The 18,499-nt window shown below is 38.1% G+C and overlaps 1 non-coding gene across 1 annotated transcript; it reads left to right on the plus strand.

The window, feature by feature from the left end:
- Positions 1-3,157: 3,157 nt before the first annotated feature.
- Positions 3,158-3,264, plus strand: LOC111728516. The gene has a single exon (XR_002775785.1). It is a non-coding gene; the product is annotated as a U6 spliceosomal RNA (small nuclear RNA).
- Positions 3,265-18,499: the final 15,235 nt, after the last annotated feature.

Genomic DNA, 18,499 nt, shown 5'->3' on the forward strand with positions numbered 1-18,499 from the left:
TGAGGCTCCGTCTCAATTAAAAAACAAAACAAAACTGATACTCTAGTTCTTCTGACCTCTTTGAGTTCCCTCAACATGGTACAGTTTCTCTCACTTCTGGTCCTTTGCACATACTGGTTTTTATATCCATATCTTCTTATTCCCACCTCTCAACCCTTTTGCAAGGCTAATTCTCATCTATCAAGCCTCTCAGCTTACACATCTGCCAGCACCTGGGTCTAGTTTTCATCCTATGAACTTCTAATAGCATTCTTTACCTTATAAATTCAACCTAATAGTTTTTGCCTGTTTATGTACCTGTATGCTCATGAACTGCTCTACAGAGACAGTCTCTTTGTTGCGGGGGCCTGGCACATAGAAGTAACCAACACATTTTGCAAAGATTGTAGGTGCTCAAAAACATATACAGTATATGATGGATTTTTTAAAGTAACTAAACCTACCATATTGGGGAGAAAAATGTCTTCTGTGGTTTATTAGAGAATTTCACTTTAGTTTTTGTTGTTGTTGTTTTGCCATAGGAATACAACAACGATTTGATCTAATCAAGTCAATAACAAACATGATCATACAGGTAAGTTATACCAAGAAACAGTAAGACAATTAGATCCATTGTATTCCATTATACACATCAACGGGCAAATATACACAGGTCCCCATGTGATAATGTGTGTCATCCTATGGTAATCAATGCTGATATTTAAGAGAATCAGAATAAATGGATTGGCCAAGGGAAAATCTGTATATTCAGTCTGTGTATGCATTTACACATTGTAACATGTATTTTGAAGAAGTAATTTATCATAGACTTAGTGAGGTATTGATTTTAGAGGCACACAATCTCCCTCTGCCGCCCAGGCTGAAGTATAGTGACACAATCATAGCTCACTGCCACCATTAGCTCCTGGGCTCCAGTGATCTCCCTACCTGAGCCTCCTAAAAAGCTGGGACTTTAGGCATATGCCACTGTACCTGGCTGCTACACCAAAAAAATATCTTGGAGATGGGGGTCTCCCTACATTGCTTGGGCTGGTCTCAAACTCCTGACCTCAAGTGATCCTACCAACTCCACCTCCCCAGTGGGATCATAGATTATACTGAACTACTGGAGAAATCATTTTATTTTGTACTGGACAACTCTAGTCGTTCATAAACTGAAATGAATTTTTTGGCTTAGTTTATAGATTCACATCAAATAGAACCTTTTTTAACTGTCCAAAATAGATAACCATAAAGCAGAAATAAATAAATAGCAGTATACCTTAATTCTAGAAAGTGTTCAGTACCTAATTAACAAGAGTTGGACAAGTGAGGGTCGTCTTTTTCAATTTTTGTATCTTACAGATGGGGAAGAAAGGAGTCTGGAAAGGTAGAGTATTATTTTAAGGTCACTCCACCACATGGTTGTTAATAGAATCATAGTAGCACGCACTTGTCACACCATCCTCCCCAGTGCTCTTTCCATTACACAGTGGAACTGTGGACCACCTCACTTCCCTTCATTCGCAGCTGGCGTGAGACAGCCTCAACGTGGCTCAGAATTTCCAAGTTGTGCAACACTGAGAATGTATTTCAGTGATGTATATTTTCTAGCTGGGATTAATAAAAAATTAATGGAATTGTTATCTGGGACCTCAGTACATAAAATAGACAAAATCAATGAATAGATTTTTCAAGCAGTTTAAGTTATCATTCTTTGTAGAATTCCTAGTGCCCTTTCAAAGGTCCAAAATAATCGAGGAATCTCAGTTTGAAAACTAACCTAAACCAAGGGAAGGAATGTTTAGGGACAATATTCTGGATTCTGCAGCTCAACAAACCCCATGCTCCAAGTCCAAACTTGGAGAGAACAGGCTGTTATAGCAAAGCACTACTTTGGCCTTTTTATGTGTGTTAATAGTGTTGAGGTTTTTTACCGCAGGCAAGCACTAAATAATTCCTATAATAAAATGATAGTAACTCAGAGCTCAGCCAAGACAAAATGGTAGGAAATTGAGGGTCAGGGTGGTCCTTCTATGTTTCCTCTATGTGTATTCATTCAACAAACTGTGTTTTTGTTTTTACACTGTCCCCCTGAGGGGCTTTAGTCACCAGCATCTTAGTAGTGCCCGGAGTGCTCCTGCAACTTAAAGACCTGATCCAGAGGAGCTAACAGGCAAATATTTTTAACATACAGTTTTATGCTTTACACAGTGCCTAGCCATTAAAAAGCTTACACAGGTCCACTTCGTATCTCAAGCTAGTGATTTGCCCATGCCTGTTTCTCACCAAGCTCTTCCATAAAAAGCTCATCTAAATGAGACCAAGATTCCTTCCTCCTTTAACTCCTTATGATATTCTGCTCAGACTTCTTTCATTATAGCTGGGTTCATCAGTATTACAGACTTCACAGTACTTACCGTCTCCAGCCCCACTATTCTCTCCATACCCCCTAATGCACACCTCTATTTTGGGGACAACTGCTGCCTTACTTACCCTACATATCCACCAGAGCTACCAGCCCAGCACTTTGAAAAAAGGATGGATTTGGGGAAAGAGGAATTGAAGACATATTCTGGTCTTAGGTTTTTTTGATCTAATATATTGGTGATGTAAACTTTCTGCACCTAAATTTCCCTATCTGCAAAATGTGTATAATATCTGTCTTGAAGATAATATAACTCTCAAAGGGTAATCCTTGGTAAAGATTGCAAATAATGCTTGGATCATCATTATTATTCTCTATTTATTTAATTCACATGGAGTGGAGCTCTGAGTCTGCTTTCAGGTCTGCAGGTTGCGGTGGCTGCCATAGTGGTCTTCCCACCAGGCCTGGAAGGCTGCACAGGCCACAGCTCAGCCTGTCAGTTCTGTCTTAGAGTGGCAGATTTCTCTTTCTACTCAATCAGTATGGTGGTCTGCAGCACACTCAGGGGAGCAGGAGATGATGGAAAGAATGCTGGATTGGTAGGCAGAAAATCTGTGTTTAACCTAAGCTGTAATTGACTGTATGATGCAAAGGAAGTCAGAGACCTGTATCCTCGGTGACTAAATGAAGAAAACAAGAACTTGCCATGTTTGCCTTATAGGGTTTGGCAAGTACCAGAGGTAATTATAAAAGTGAAAATCATTTGGAAACTGAAATGGACAAGACAACTATGAATTAAATATTTGGTTAGTGCTTGCTTTGGCAGCACATATACTAAAATTGGAACGTTACAGAGAAGATTAGCATGGCCCCTGTGCAAGGATGACGCGCAAATTTGTGAAGCTTTCCATATTAAAAAAAAAAAAAAAGACAAAATATTAGGTTATTTTATGTTTATTTTGAATAGGAAATATATAAGCTAGGTGCAAAATTCGAAAAGTGCAAATGATTACACAGTGAAAGGCAAGCCTTTCTCTCCTTCCTGTTCCCCAGCCACTCAGAACCCCTTCCTCCCCAGGGACAACAGATGTTATCATTTTCTTGTTTATACTTCCAGAGATCTTCTATTTATGTGCAAGTGATTATGTAACTTTTTGTAAAACTTTCCAATTCCCCCACCATCACTTTCCTCCAGCCTAAGGCTCCACTTAACACCTTTGAAGCCAGCAACACCCAGGGCTGACACCTACAGTTGGCCTACTTGGACTGTTAACTGTGTTTACAAATAAGAGTCAGTCAGTCACTGAGAAAGATTCTGTCATAAGTCTGAAAAAGCCATCATTCTCAGCACACACTCTCCCCAGGGAACATAGGGCCCAATGAGACCCAAAGTTGCTGTATCTTCTGCTTCGAACCATAACAACTAAATGGTCCCTATTCTCACACATTCCAACTGAAGCTGCAATCCATTGAAAATCAATTGTTTTTCTTTTCTCTTCTACATGAACTTTCACTTAATTGCATATAAAATAATGTTCAACTATGTCTGCTTGAAACAAATAGACTTGAAACAATCTTAATCTTTGGCTGATACAGATGTGTGATATTTACATCTTATCATATCCCACATGTGGTTTGCAAATGTTTTCTCTTGTTCCATAGATTGCCTCTTTACTCTGTAAGCTTTCTTTGCTGTGCAGAAGTTTTTTAGTTTGATGCAATCCCATTCACCTTTTTCCACTTTTACTGCTTGTGTTTTTAGGGTTATATCCAAGAAATCATTGCCTTGACCCATGTCAAAAAGATTTCCCCCTGTTTTCTTCTAGTAGTCCTGTGGTTTTAAGTCTTATATTTGAGTTTTTCATCCATTTTGAGTTGATTTTTGTATATGATCTGATATAAGGATCCAGTTTCATTCTTCTGCCTATGGATGTCCAGTTTTCCCACCAATGTTTATTGAAGAAACTGTCTTTTCCCCATTGTGTGTTCTTGGCAACTTTGTAGACAATCAATTGACTAAATGCACAGATTTATTTCTGGGCTTCCTATTCAGTTCTATTCTATCTAGTCTATGTTTACATTTTCATGCCATATCATGTTGGTTTCATTACTATAGCTTTGTACTATATTTTGGAATCCAGCAGTATGATGCCTCCAGGTCTTTTCTTTTTGTCTAAGATTACTTTGGTTTTTTAAGGTCTTTTTGGTTTCTACATGAATTGTAGGACTGAATTCTTCATTTCTATAAAAATGTCATTGGAGTTTTGGTACAGAGTATATTGAATCTGTAGATAATTTGGGGTTCTATGGAGATTTAAACAATTACTCCAAACTATGAGCATGGAATATCTTTCTATTTATTTGTGTCTTTTTCAATTTTTTAAATCTGTGTTTTATAATATTCAACATATAGATATTTCATCTCCTTAAATTTATTCCTAAATTTTGTTTTTTGTAGCTATCGTAAATGGGACTGTTTTCTTGATTTCTTTTTTGGAAAGATTGTTGCTGGGGTATGGAAATGTTTCTGATTCTTATAGATTGGTTTATATGTTCTGCAATTTTACTGAATTTATTTATTAATTCTAGGAGTTTGGGGTAGAGTCTTTAGGATTAATTATATATACAAGAAAGCCATCAACAAAGAGAGACATTTTAACTTCTTCTTTTCTGATTTGGTTGCCATTTATTTATTTTCTTGCCTAATTGCTCTGGCTGGGATTTCTAGTACTCCCTTCAATAGAAGTGGTAAGAATAGGCATCCTGGTCTTGTTTCTGATTTTTGAAACAAAATTTTCAGCTTGTTACCACTGAGTATGAACTTAGCTATGGGCTTGTCATCTGTGACCTTTATTATATGGAAGTACATTCCTTCTATACTTCATTTGTTGAAACTTTGAAAACATGAAAAGATGTTGAATTTTGCCAAATTATTTTTTTGCATCTTTTGAGAAGATCATATGGTTTTTATCCTTAATTCTGTTAACATAGATTAACATCAATCACAAAATGTTATATAAAATTCAAAAGGAAGCCTCATACATATATAAGCTTTGAAAAAACAAAGAATTCCCAAATGCTAACAATGAAGAAAAAAATGAAAATTCCTTTATTGCCAGGTCTGATGGCTCATGCCTGTAATCCCAGTACTTTGGGAGGCTGAGGCTGAGCCTGGGCTTAGAAATTCAAGACCAGCAAGAACAAGAGCAAGCCCCCATCTCTAAAAAAATACATAGTCAAGCGTTGTGGCAGGCATCTGTACTCGCATCTCTCTGGGATGCTGAGGCAAGAGGATCACTTGAGCCCAGGAGGTTGCCATGAGATATGATGCCAGTGCACTCTACCAAGGGTGACAAAATGAGACTCTGTCCCCCCAAAAAAAAAAATTCCTTTATTGTTTTAGGAAGACCTGTGAACTTTTCACTACTTCTTAAAAATTTGTCAATGGAATATTAACATGTTATTTTCTCCTATACTTTTAAGGAAACAATAATATACTAGAAGTGTTAAAATATTATCATATCACTTTTATTATTAAACATTAAGTGGAATATAAATGCTTTCTCCATTTCTACTTTGAAGTGGAACTATTCCTCTACCTTAAATATTTGCCAGTTCAGATGCTTGAATTAGTTGTTTTGCCCATTGAGCGATGCCATATGAAAACAAAACATTTTGTGTCTACTTTAGTTAAAAATAAATTAAGTTGGCCTTTAGTTCTCCCCATTCATATTACAAAAATGGTCTTCTGGTTCACTTGAACAAAGACACTGCAAGGAATGTACGCTAGACCAGTAGATGTGCATATGTGTACATATATCAGAGTCTATGAGAATTAGCATGTCAAAATAAGAGTTAGAATAAAAATGTAAATAGCTGCTTCTACCTGACCCAATTCTGTGAAGCTCAGTCCTAAACATACTGTATCTTCAAAAGAATATGAAATTTGGGGCATTCCAAATTAATACCACCTCTTTTGAATTATTTTATTGACTCTCTGTTGAGCTTTTGAGAATGTGATTATATATGAATTGTGGGAGGTTAAAAATGGCCACAAATTATTTTGCAGCTTCTCCCATCAGTGGTAAGCTCATCCTCATGAATCTGAACCAGCTTTGTGAGTGGCTTCTGCCAATAAAAGAAGACAGACGTGACAGTGATGTTTCCTCATCTGTGCCCCTTTGGCCAGACCTTGGGACTCTCTGCCCACTGCCTCCTTTGCACCTTTCAGGGGCTTCCCACCACTGTGGAGAGAAGGCAAGATCCCTCCTGCCTTCCTCTTAGCCTGGGACTCTCTCATACAAAGCAACTATAGCATGTGATATTATTTTAGGTAGTTCCATAGCAAATATTTTGTTTATTTTAATGTGTATGAGAAGAAAAAAAAATTAACCAACACATGAAACAGACATTACTGTTTAGGTTACTCACTTCCTTTTTAAGTAAGCTATTTAGTAAAAAGAAGTTTTGCAGCTTAAACAAATCAATCAAGTTAGTAATAATAGACGTTGTGTTTAATTATGAAAAACATTGAGAAAACTCTATCTCAAGGAAAATTGGCTCAGATCCCACTTGGTACAAACGCAAAATCCAATTTATGTTCTCTCCTTTTACCAAGAGAATCCCTCTAACTTCAAGATCCTTCCTTGTCTTCCCTTTCAGTCCAATCGCCTGTGAAAATCAAGTAACTCTTGCTTTTCCTAACTCCTAACTGGTAGCAAGATGGCAATTCTGGAAATACGCCACTGTTCCCCCAGTTGATGTCACTGCACGACTCCGTTTTGTCTTCTCATTACATAAATATTGGCTTTTGCTATTACATGTGTGTTCTGGCAGAATATTGCAAAGCGTTTGCATTTCAGTAGTCTGCGCTCTTCTCTGTCACTTCTGCCTTTCTCAGTTTTCTCCCTACTTCCTACGTTACGTAGCTCCTTTTCTGGAACCACTTCCAGTTTGGGCGCTGGACTTCTCAACTCTTCCAATGAACTTGCACTTGCCTCTCATCATTTTGCCGCCTTCTTCATTTCTTATATCTTCTACCTCCATGCATTCTACAGACTATCCCTAACAATTTTCCCTATCTGCCTTTATTTTCTCATTACTATTTTAAGTTTTTTCTTTTTAATTTCAGATTAATATGGGGGTACTTAACCACTGTCTCTTCTTCCACCCTTGTCTTTCCTCTTTATCTTTTTTTTCCATTTTATTGTGTTTCTCCCCCTACCTTGTGCCCCGCTGCACTTGCTGGGGAATACGACAGAGGAGCACACAGGAGGTTTGTAAATGTTCACTGATGGAAAGATGAAGACAGGCAGACATTCCTATAGGCTTTTGAAGTTCTTTCTGAATTTGGGTGCTGCTTGATTTGTATGCCTTATTCCCTTAAGAAGATTCTTACTCAAAATAAGTTCCAAAAATTCTGGACTAGATTTGATTGAATGTAAGATTATCTTTAGTTCTTGAATAAGACTCTGTGTTTTGCATAAATTATATATTCCTCATGGGTCAGTGTGCAATTTCCCACATAGATAAGGTCTTTGAAGAGTCCTTTCAAAATCAGAATGATTTTCTAGTGTTTTGACAGATGTACAAATGAGCTCTTTTGAGTTTAGTATTTCAAATGACCTCTGAGTTTCAAACCTATTTGAATTTTCATTATGTTAGTTGCTTCTAATTGCAGGAAAATGTCCAACCCCTATATTTACAGCTTCTTCAAAATAGAAATTCCCTCAGATTTTCACCAACTAGTTTAAGTTAGAGAACCAGATGTGATAGAATACCATATGATTATCACATTAATATTAATAGAAACTTATGGACATTAGGAATATACAGAGTTACTGTAAAAGGCTAAGAAGATGAAAAAGAAAAATTCAAGACTCTCCGTTGGTTTTTGGTGGGGGTTTTTTGTTTTGTTTGCAGAGAAAATGACAAGTAAGGATTAAATGGAAGGAATGAAGAAGATTTAGACTGGATAAATCCAAGCTTACATTAGGGCAAATCAAATTCTTTTATAACTTCAAGAGTTTTCAGAGTTACATTAGATTCTATTGGTATGGAAACTGTTTTCCCAAAATAATTTCAGTGGTTCAATTGCAATTTATTATCCAGGAAAAAAAAAATGGCTCTACTTTTTTTAAATGACCCAAAATTATGCAAGTTTTTTCTTCAACAGAGCATAATGAGAGTTGGGAAGTTATACTCAGAAAATGAGAGCAGCCCCTGTTTCTCATTATGTCCCACATAGAGATTTTGAATTTTACAGGGTAGCAATTCATATTTGATCTAGTTTTAGAATAGAATCTGCTTTGGCACAATGAAGTAAATATTAGCACATTTCTTTCCTAGATTTGGTATTTGAAAGTAGAAATGTGACACAATCCAGTGTTAACTGGTCTAATCTAATAAAGAACGTAATATATTTGAGCCTGATAACACATACTAAAAAGCTTACCATAATTCTAAGAGAATGCTATCCTATTAAAGAAAAAGTTCTACTTTCTCAAGGGGAAAATTTTGTTTAAATATAGAACTACTAGGATATAGTTGAATATGGATGGTGAGATAAGTGGGTTTGGCTTGTTATTTATTTATTTAGTGTATTCCCCATATTTGTGAGTGACTACCTTGAATTCATTCCAAAAGGGGAAGAGTACGTGTAATACAGTTAGGAACACTACCTGAGTTCAAATTGCTTCTTGGCAAGAAATATGACAAGTTTGGATGGCCTCTGTAGCCTCATCTCCAAAATGGGAATCGTGATAATACTTACTGAAGGTGGCTCTTCTGGGTCTAGTGAGCAGGGACAGTAGCAGTCACTGAATAAAATAGCCAAAAGGGGGGAGGGGGAAAAGGATGGGTAAGTTGCCACCAAACAGGTATGTTGCATGATTATAGAGCACACTTCCTGGGTTAAGGACACAACTACCAAACCAAATTATGGAATCTAATCATATGTATCTTCATATGAATATGAAATTTAAAATAACTAAATAAATAGCTAAAAGGTGAATATGCAGATGCCTTTCTCCTTTTCTTTTAAGTTACTAAGAGGGGGCCAACATGCTGAGAATATTTTCCAAGTATTTTGTAAAATTTGACAAAGAATATTTTGTAAATGAAGGTTCATTTACCTACAATTTCCCCTTTTCCCTCTGTATGTCGACTTCAGGGGTGACTTGGGACACCCTGTATAATCATGTGCCTGCTTTTTATGAGATGCACATGTTGAGATTTTTAAAAACTGTGTTAGCCCTCCCATCCATACTGCTTTTCATAGACAAGCTAGTTTGTTAAATGTCTTTCAGAAAGGACCCATACTGTGTCAATGACAGAGTTTAAATGGTTTTCAAATAAAAGGGAGGCTCAAGCAGCTAAATCAGTTTGTAGTATTCTACCTCCCTCTGGTTTAATCTTCAAGACTTGTGACCTAAGAGGTTTGTGTCTAGAATTGATGAATAGATACACTTTTGTAGAAACAGTACATATGGTTAGATTTGTTCTTATAGGATCTGAACAAATCAAATTATGTGGTTAAAATCCCTTTAAAAAAATCCCCATTAACATGACAGCGCTGAAAAGAAAAAGAAAATGAACCTGTGAAAATAGTTGATGGAGAGGCTTCAAGGAACATGTCTGAGTATCTCTGAGTGGGTTGAGAACACAGGCTTTAGAGTCCCATAGAATAAGGCTCAGATGGGCTCAGACCCCAGGCAGCCACTGCTATCCCTAAACCTCAGCTCCTTATCTGGGAAATGCAAATAATTATGTCTTTTTCCACTGGATGTTTTAGAAATAAATCAGATAAAACTTGTAAAGGGAAGAGATTGGATTTGGTACATTTTATCAAACTTGAAATTCATCATTTTGGTCATCCTAATAAGCAGGATCTAAATGAGTCCTTTAATTTTGTTTTTCACTTAAAAATGTCTTTCTGATTACATAGAGGCAAGTGTTCAGAGCCATTTTAAGGGAAATTGAATCCAGGGAATAAGAATTGGCAATTATCATCCAGGCAATTGTTTAGTGCCTATTGCATAACAGGCACTTTACATATTCAAAATAGTGTAATTTGACAATAACCTTATCAAGGAAATTTTATTACCCCCATTTTACAGATGAGAAAACAGAGCCTCAAAGTTTAAATAACTTTCCAAGCTCACATAGTCACAAAGTTATTAAGTGCCAGTATAGGAAATTGTACCCAAGACCTCTGACTCAGAAGCCTGTGTTCTTTTCACTACATCTGGTGCCACTCAGCTTTACAACATTTAAAAAATAACCAGGCTTTATGTCTGTGTGGCCTTAAGGCAGTATGATATCACTGGCACGTAACTGTTAGGAACTGGGGCCAAATTGCTCACAGGAAAGAGTTTTCTTCTTTAGCTGTGCCTAAACAAGCCAGGGGATGAAGAAAATAAAGCAATTATTAAATGAGCCCAAATTATAGGAACACATTAATCACACAATCTTGGACTCCTTCTTATATCTAGGAATACATTTGTCCCCCTCTTCCTTTCAACCCCTCTTATACTCTAGGCTGGCCCAGAGTTTTTCTCATCTCAAGTTTTGTGTGCACGTAGTTTCTGTACCCTCACAACATTGCTGTTAGCTTAGGTTTACACTGTCCGTCATTGCGGCTATGCAACTGACTTGGGGCTGAGAACAGCAATCCATGCTGATTGGGTCAGCCAGTCCAGACCAGAGAATAGCGGAGGAATACCACAGGCTGAAACTCCAAAGTCATCAGTGGATTCCTCCTTTTAGAATGTAAGAGGCTCTCAAGATATGTTTTCTGGATTTTCATTAAAAAGCACTTCAGTGTTTCCATCATATTACGGATGGAGTATAATACAACAATTAGTTCAAATGTTCTCATGAAATGGGAGTGAATGACTTGATACATACTTCGAAGGGAAACGAGTCAGGGATTTTATGGCAGAGGAGCCCACTTTGTAATTAAAAGAATGCCTCTTTTACAAACTATCAATGGCCTTCTTTAGTGTGCAAAATGGCGTTTGTTATATTGCTTTTTTAATTTAGGTGTTCCCCATGGTCAAGGGAGTAAAGCCCAAACCTCCTCTTCTAACATCATCTCCCCAGGATGTCTAATCTACATATTCAGTTTGTAGTTCTATTAATTCCATTAGCAAAATCCATCCTGGCCAAATTATTCCATTCACTCTTTGAGATGCACCTTGGTACAAGTATTGCCTTCCTGTGAACCTTTCCCGGATGCCCTTACCGTGGTTTTGATACTCTTACTCTCTTCTCTGCCAAGTCTTTGGGTGTCTGATGCTGTGTACAATACTTGAAAGTCAACTAACTTGTCACTATCATTCTGTACCCTCTCTGAGGGCAGAAGTAACAGCTGTCACTTTAAAAATGAATGCTCAGGATCTAAGGAAACATTCAGTAATTATTTGCTGAATTTTTAAAGGAAGGAAAGAAAATATGTCTAAGCTCATTTTACAGACTTTTCCTGGGCAAATATTATGTTTTAGGTTTCTTTGTTTCTCTTTCAGTACTGAGCTCAGTGTCTTGAAAACAGTAAGAATCGAAATTGTTTTCTTTGTGTAATCTTTGGAAACCTATGCAAATTGCATATAAAATTTTTAATAAAATTGTTAATATTTTATTTTAATCCAATGATTCATTTGTAAGATGGTAGCACTTCCGATTTAAATCAGAGGTATTTAATTATACCATAATAATATTAAACATTCCATTCTACTCATTAAACAAACTAAAACTCAAAGAAAATAGGTTGACTTATCTACATGTTTAAAATTAAGGGCGGCACCTGTGGCTCAAAGGAGTAGGGTGCTGGCCCATATACCAAAGGTGGCAGGTTCAAACCCAGCCCCAGCCAAAAACTGCAACCAAAAATAAATAAATAAATAAATAAAAATGAAATTAAGATGATTTTTATTAGCATGGCTAATGTAATATTTCCTGCTTATGGCATAGTAAGCCCACAGGGGTGCCCAAACTTTTGGCTTCTTTGTACCAAACTGGAAGAAGAATAGTTGTCTTGGGCCACATATTAAATGCACAAACACCGACAAAAGCTGATGAGCCAAAAAAAGGGTCTGCACATAATTTTATATTTATTTATTTTTAGTATTATTATTATTTTTTTTAAAAGACAGAGTCTCACTTTGTTACCCTCAGTAGAGTACCAAGGCATTACAGCTCACAGCAACCTCATATTCTTCGGCTTAAGCGATTCTCTTGACTCAGCCTCCCAAGTAGCTGAGACTATAGGCACCCACCACAACACCCAGCTATTTTTAGAGACAGGGTCTGTCACTCTTGCTCAGGTTGGTCTTAAACACATAAGCTCAAAAAATTCACCTACCTCAGCCTCCCAAAGTGCTGAGATTACAGGTGTGAGCCAATGCTCCTGGCCTCTGTGAGTAATTTTCATAATATCCATTATCACAGATAAGCAAAACAGTCCTCACAAAATCCGCATGTGGATGCTCCTATTTCTTTCAAAGCCCCATATGCTCCACATCCCCATCCTTGAACCCAAGATGACTGACTCATCATTCAGACCTCTACATAGATGTCACTTTCTCGGCCAGGCACAGGGGCTCACGCCTGTAATACTAGCATTCTGGGAGGCTGAGGCAGGTGGATTACCCTGAGCTCATGAGTTTGAGACCAGCCTGAGCCAGAGCAAAACCCCACCTCTAAAAATAGCCAGGTGTTCTGGTGGGTGCCTGTAGTCCCAGCTACTTAGGAAGCTAAGACAAGAGAATCTCTTGAGCTCAAGAGTTTGAGGTTGCTATAAACTATGATGCCACTGCTCTCTACTAAGGATGACAAAGTGAAACTCTGTCCAAAAAAAAAGTCACTTTCTCCAAAAATCCTTCCCTGAAGTCCCACTCTTCCCTTGCTCACTGACTGGCACAGTACCACATTATGCCCTTACAATATCACTTAGTAATTACCTCATTCTTCACCAGACTGCAGGTTTCTCAGAGCTTTGCCTTCTTTATTCTTTTGTTTCCCGGAACTAGTAGAGAGGCTGGTATATAACAGGTGCTCAAGAAACATTTAATGAAGTAAATAAATGTCCTCAAGAAGAATAAAAGGTAACATCTAAGACTTGATGTTTCAACTTCACAGTGGCTAAGTGTGTAAGAGTCATCAAATTAGAGGTAGTTATTAATTTGGAGAAGACTTTACAGAACCACTTTCTTTACTATATAACAATACCAGTCCATGGATAGTAAGGAAACAAGGAAGGGATTATAAGGAAGGGATTGAAACTGAATCAACAGAGCAATGACCTGTGATCGTATGGCCAGGGTGTGAAGTTTTATCTGAGCTTTAGGATTTGGAGGATGCTTTCCATCAGTTCTGCCCCAGTCCCTAGAGTGGAGCTGTCAGTTACAACATTCTATAGAACTAAGTTTATGTATATAAGGACCTAATTACATTTGTGTAAAATGAGAATTGTGCAAATACAACTGAGGAGGTAGCCAAGCTATAGCAGAATATTGCAACAAGCTTTTGATGACCTTTCAACCTATTTTCATGGTTGTCATTTGACAGAACAGAAGTCCTCAGGACAACTTTACAGTCTGAAAATTATTGAACATTCCATGGAGCTTTTATTTTTATGGGTTATTTCTATCAGTATTCAACATATTAAGAATTACAACAGAAATCTTTACAGTATTTATTTTCTTAACTCATTTAAAAATAACTAAAGTATACTTAATACATGTTAAATAACATCATTTTCTGAAAAATAATATTTTCCAAAATAGGTCAGTAAGCAAAGTGATATTGTTTTACATTTTTGTAAATCTCTTTAACACCTGACTTAACAGAAGACAGTTGAATTCTAATATTACGTCTATATTCAATCTGTCTCAATTTGAGTTTTCATTTGAAATAAAAGGAAAACTCAGTTTCACTAAATATACAGTTGAAAAATAAAGATGAATTTTGATAATCTTTTTAAATAATTCATGATATTCTTTGATGCTACACCAAAACTCAACAAGTGGTAGTTTCTTAAACCCTGTAAATGCAATGTGGAATGTGAAACCTTATTGGTTAACTTTTCACACTGGGTTATCTTAGAATCCATTTGTCTATTTTGCCCTTTGCCTGCATCTTTAACATGTTAATGAAGTTATAACACTATGCATTATTAGTCATCCTGAAAATACTGGTTCACTGATCTTCAAAAACACTGGTTCACTGATCAACATTCATATAATTCATTGTACAATATTTAAAGCCACATTAATTTAAATGATCACAGTCTCATCAGAAAAGACTATTAGGGAAATTATCAAGCTCATGATGGCAGGCACAAATTTTCTACATTCTAGTTTTTTACTTGAAAGCCCAAATTTTGAATTAAAAATTAATATTGCAGGTTGTTTACCTCTACCTTGAAATGAAAGGCTCATTTCATTCATTTGTAAACAGCTGTCTGCCAAATATCCAAGTCTGAATAACCACATTTTGTCCGTCAATTGTTCTGTCAAGTAAAAATATATCTCGAAGAACTAGCTTAGCTCACAATTACATTGCATGAGTACTTTGGTTCAAAACAATCGCTATATTTTGGTACACATCAGAAGAGTTTCTCTTATGTTTCCCATTTTGCCATGCATGATTTTTGCTATTATTATACATACTATTATTACTATTTAGAGAAAGGGTCTTGTTCTGTCTGTCACCTAGGCTGGAATGCAGTGGCATGATCATAGCTTACTAGAACCTCAAATTCCTGGACTCAAGGGATCTTCTTGCCCCATCCTACCTCAGTAGCTCATCCTAATTACTCCTAGGACTGTTTGGTGCCACTGCCTTGATCATTGTAAGGTGCTAGCAGTTTCACCTACAATTGCTTTTGTATCATTAGTGCAAATATCAACACAGTAAAAGAAGGCAAATTAATGTCTTAGAATCAATATGAAAATGGCTTTGGCCTTGCAGATCTCCCCTGAAAGAATCTCAGGAACCTTCGGGGGTCTACAGACCATACTTTGAGGACTACTGCCTTAAGATACAGGCTTGAATTAGGAGTTCTCCTACATTGGCTTAAATAGTACTCTTAATTTTACAATCATTTTGAACTTTTTTCCCCAGTCCACTGAATATTTATGAATTTCATAAGTTAAAAGTAAATTCACATAAAATTTAAGTAAATAGCTGCCAAACACTTTAATGTATTGTACTACCTAATACTCACACTCACACAACATCTATAAGTCAGCTATAATTTGTTCCATTTTTATATTTGAAAAAAAAAAGAAACACTGATGTTCAGAGAGGTTTTGTCCTACAACAAATAACTGTCAGAGTCTAGAATTAAATACAAGTCTGTCTGGCTAAATAATGCCTATTCTATCAAACATGGCACGTTACCCAAGGCTCTCAGAACATGCTGAAAATACATATATAAAAATAGAAATATATACAATGCCATTGGTTTTTTGAGGTGCATTTTTTTTAGGAGACAGCATACTGATATATGTAAATCTTGATGTTCAAAAAACAGATATTTTTAGAAAACTTCATAAAATTATCCTTCACATAGTCCTTACAGAACTTCCTGAGAGACTCACATCTGTCATTACTTGGCTGAATTAATGACAAGTCCCTCTAACATCATTAGGACTCAGGTTCTTCTTAGTGGCTATTTTAAATCAACATTCCAGTCACTGGTTCATTTGAACTCCCCGCCAACCCCCATGAAATTCATGGGTTAGACTGTGCCAGCCTCATGGTACCAAGGAGGGCCCTGATCTTTACACACTTACAACACAGACTACAATTGCTTAGGTCAGGATCACAGAGACATTTTGTGAAGAGCAGCGTTCACTTTTCAGGCTGGCTTGATCTTCCACATTTTACCTGATCACCAGGCCTGTCTTCCCTTGGCTTCATCAACCCTGCTCTGTCCTCCTTCCTCTGTGGTCTTCATCTTTTTTGTTTTGCTGGGTCCTCTTTCTCTACCCATGCCTAAAGCAGTGGTGTTTTGCCACATTCCATCCTAAGTCTTCCCTTCCTGGCTGCCTTCCTCCTCTCCTTGGCTTTGCAAAACACCTGAACGCTGCTGACTCTGTGTTTCCTTCCAGCTTGGATCCTCTCTCCTAGGAACTCCCCTTCTGGCTGCCTACATGGTCCTGCACTCAGATGTCACACAGGCACCCCTTCCACAAGTTTAAAACAGAACTCGTTACATTCCTCCTGCAATTGCTCCCCTCCACATGTTGTTTCTCTTGGCTAATCACATCACCGCCTGCCTTGTTGCCCCAGCCAGAAAACAGGGAGTGAGTCTAGACTGCCCCTCCTCTCCATTACCCTCCATATCCAATCAATCACTAAGCCCTGTCTCTTCTATTTCCTAAATCTCTCCAGAGTTATCCCAACCTCCCAAATGGCATTTCTGCCGCCTTCGTTCAGCCCTATTTTTTTTCCTTCAAATAACTCCTATTTGTTTTCCACAGTGATGCCAGAGGAAACTTTCTAAAACACATTATCTGATGACATGTTAAAAAAACAAACCTTAAGATCTTTTCTTGCTTAAAACCTGTAATAGTTTCCCAACCACTCACCACCTTCAGGAAAATTCTGGTTCTTCACTCCTGGGACTTGGTGTGGCCTGGCCTTGCTCACTTCACTTGCAATCCAGCCCCACCTAACTTCTTGAGTTCCTAGGACACACTGAATACTCTGACACTTTCCTAACCACTTGCTTCTCCCTGTTTGTGCAAGGAGGAGGCCTTTCTCCTCCACTCTCTGTCCCTGGCCCCCATTCTTGTCTGCCTGGTATCTTCTTCCTTGTTCTTCAGAACTCTACACTGAAATCTCTACCAAGAGCACCATTTAAAGACAAGTTAGCAGCTTCCTTTTCCATGAGCCCTCAGGACCAGGCACATTTAGAATAGTGCCTATCACGTTTTCATGTATGCCTCTGTTTCCTCACCACACTGTCTGTTCCTTAAAGGTGGCCACCATGTTTTACCTCTGATTCTTCACACCTAAGATATACCTGGTCTTAGACAGAAAGAACTTAGTGTTTGCTTATCAATGCCCCAATGATCTGGGTCCTGGCTCCTAAGTATAGGAATTACTTCTCCACAGAAGGCACTTTTCTGAGCTGAGATCCAGGGCTCCCATTTTCCCACCTAACGTCGTCTCATCTGCAAAAGTCAAGCTTGCACAGTGATCTCAAATGTTTCTTTTAGCGTTTAGAAATCCAGTGACTTGTACAAAACTAGTTTGTGGCATATAAACAGTTTTATAAATCTGCCTTCTGCAGTGTTCTTACCTAGGAGCCACAAAACTTCAGGAGCTGCTCTCTGCGACCTGGGATTTAACAAAAAGACCACAGTTCTTAATAGGATCTGGGTATGGTTGATTTTCATCTTATTTATCTTCATTTCACTATGGCAATGAGCCCGGTGTTTTCATGTTTTCAGTATCAACACTGTAACTTAAATAAGATAGAGCCTTGGAACTTACACCTCTCAAAACCAGAGTCTAAAACCAGATTTGCTGAAAAGTAGGTTCGCAGTTGCAAAAATGAGATCACTAAACCACTTGGTACTCCCCCCCCAACCCAACCCTTTTCCTATGCTCAGGCCAGGTTGCTAATTAGGTAACTTCTTATCATAATTACCTAGTCAGCCTTAATGGCTTCACACACTACGTTCGATCTCACTAGTCCTGCAGGGCCGCTTTTCAATTGTTAAAACAGCTGCTGAGTTTCCAACGGGAGGAGGCTCGGTCTGCGCCAGGGGGAAGCGCTCCCGAGCGAAGGCTGTGGTAGGCAGGCGGTGGGGTGAAAAGTGGGGCATTAATGCAGAGTTCGCACACTCTGCTTTCCGCCCCCAACCTCCAACCTTCTGGATTTAACACGTCTCCCCACCCCGCCCTCCAATCAATCCCAGAGTTTCCCTCTATTGTGCGCCCCGGTCTCCCTGACACTGCGATGGCCCCGCTGAGCGTCTCCCTGGGTTCCGCAGCTTTGCCAGGGGCTCGATGGGCCTCCCCCTCATTCTCCCCGGGTGGCAGGGAGGTAAGGACAGTGGTCTGTCCTTTGCGATACTGCCCGCGAAGGTCCTGATTGGGGAGCGCTGGGTGGCTGGGCGGGATGTGCGAGTGTGTGTG

This window comes from Otolemur garnettii, unplaced genomic scaffold (genome assembly GCF_000181295.1).
Source record: "Otolemur garnettii isolate 467f Iridium unplaced genomic scaffold, OtoGar3 scaffold00164, whole genome shotgun sequence".
NCBI classification, from domain to species: Eukaryota; Metazoa; Chordata; class Mammalia; order Primates; family Galagidae; genus Otolemur; species Otolemur garnettii.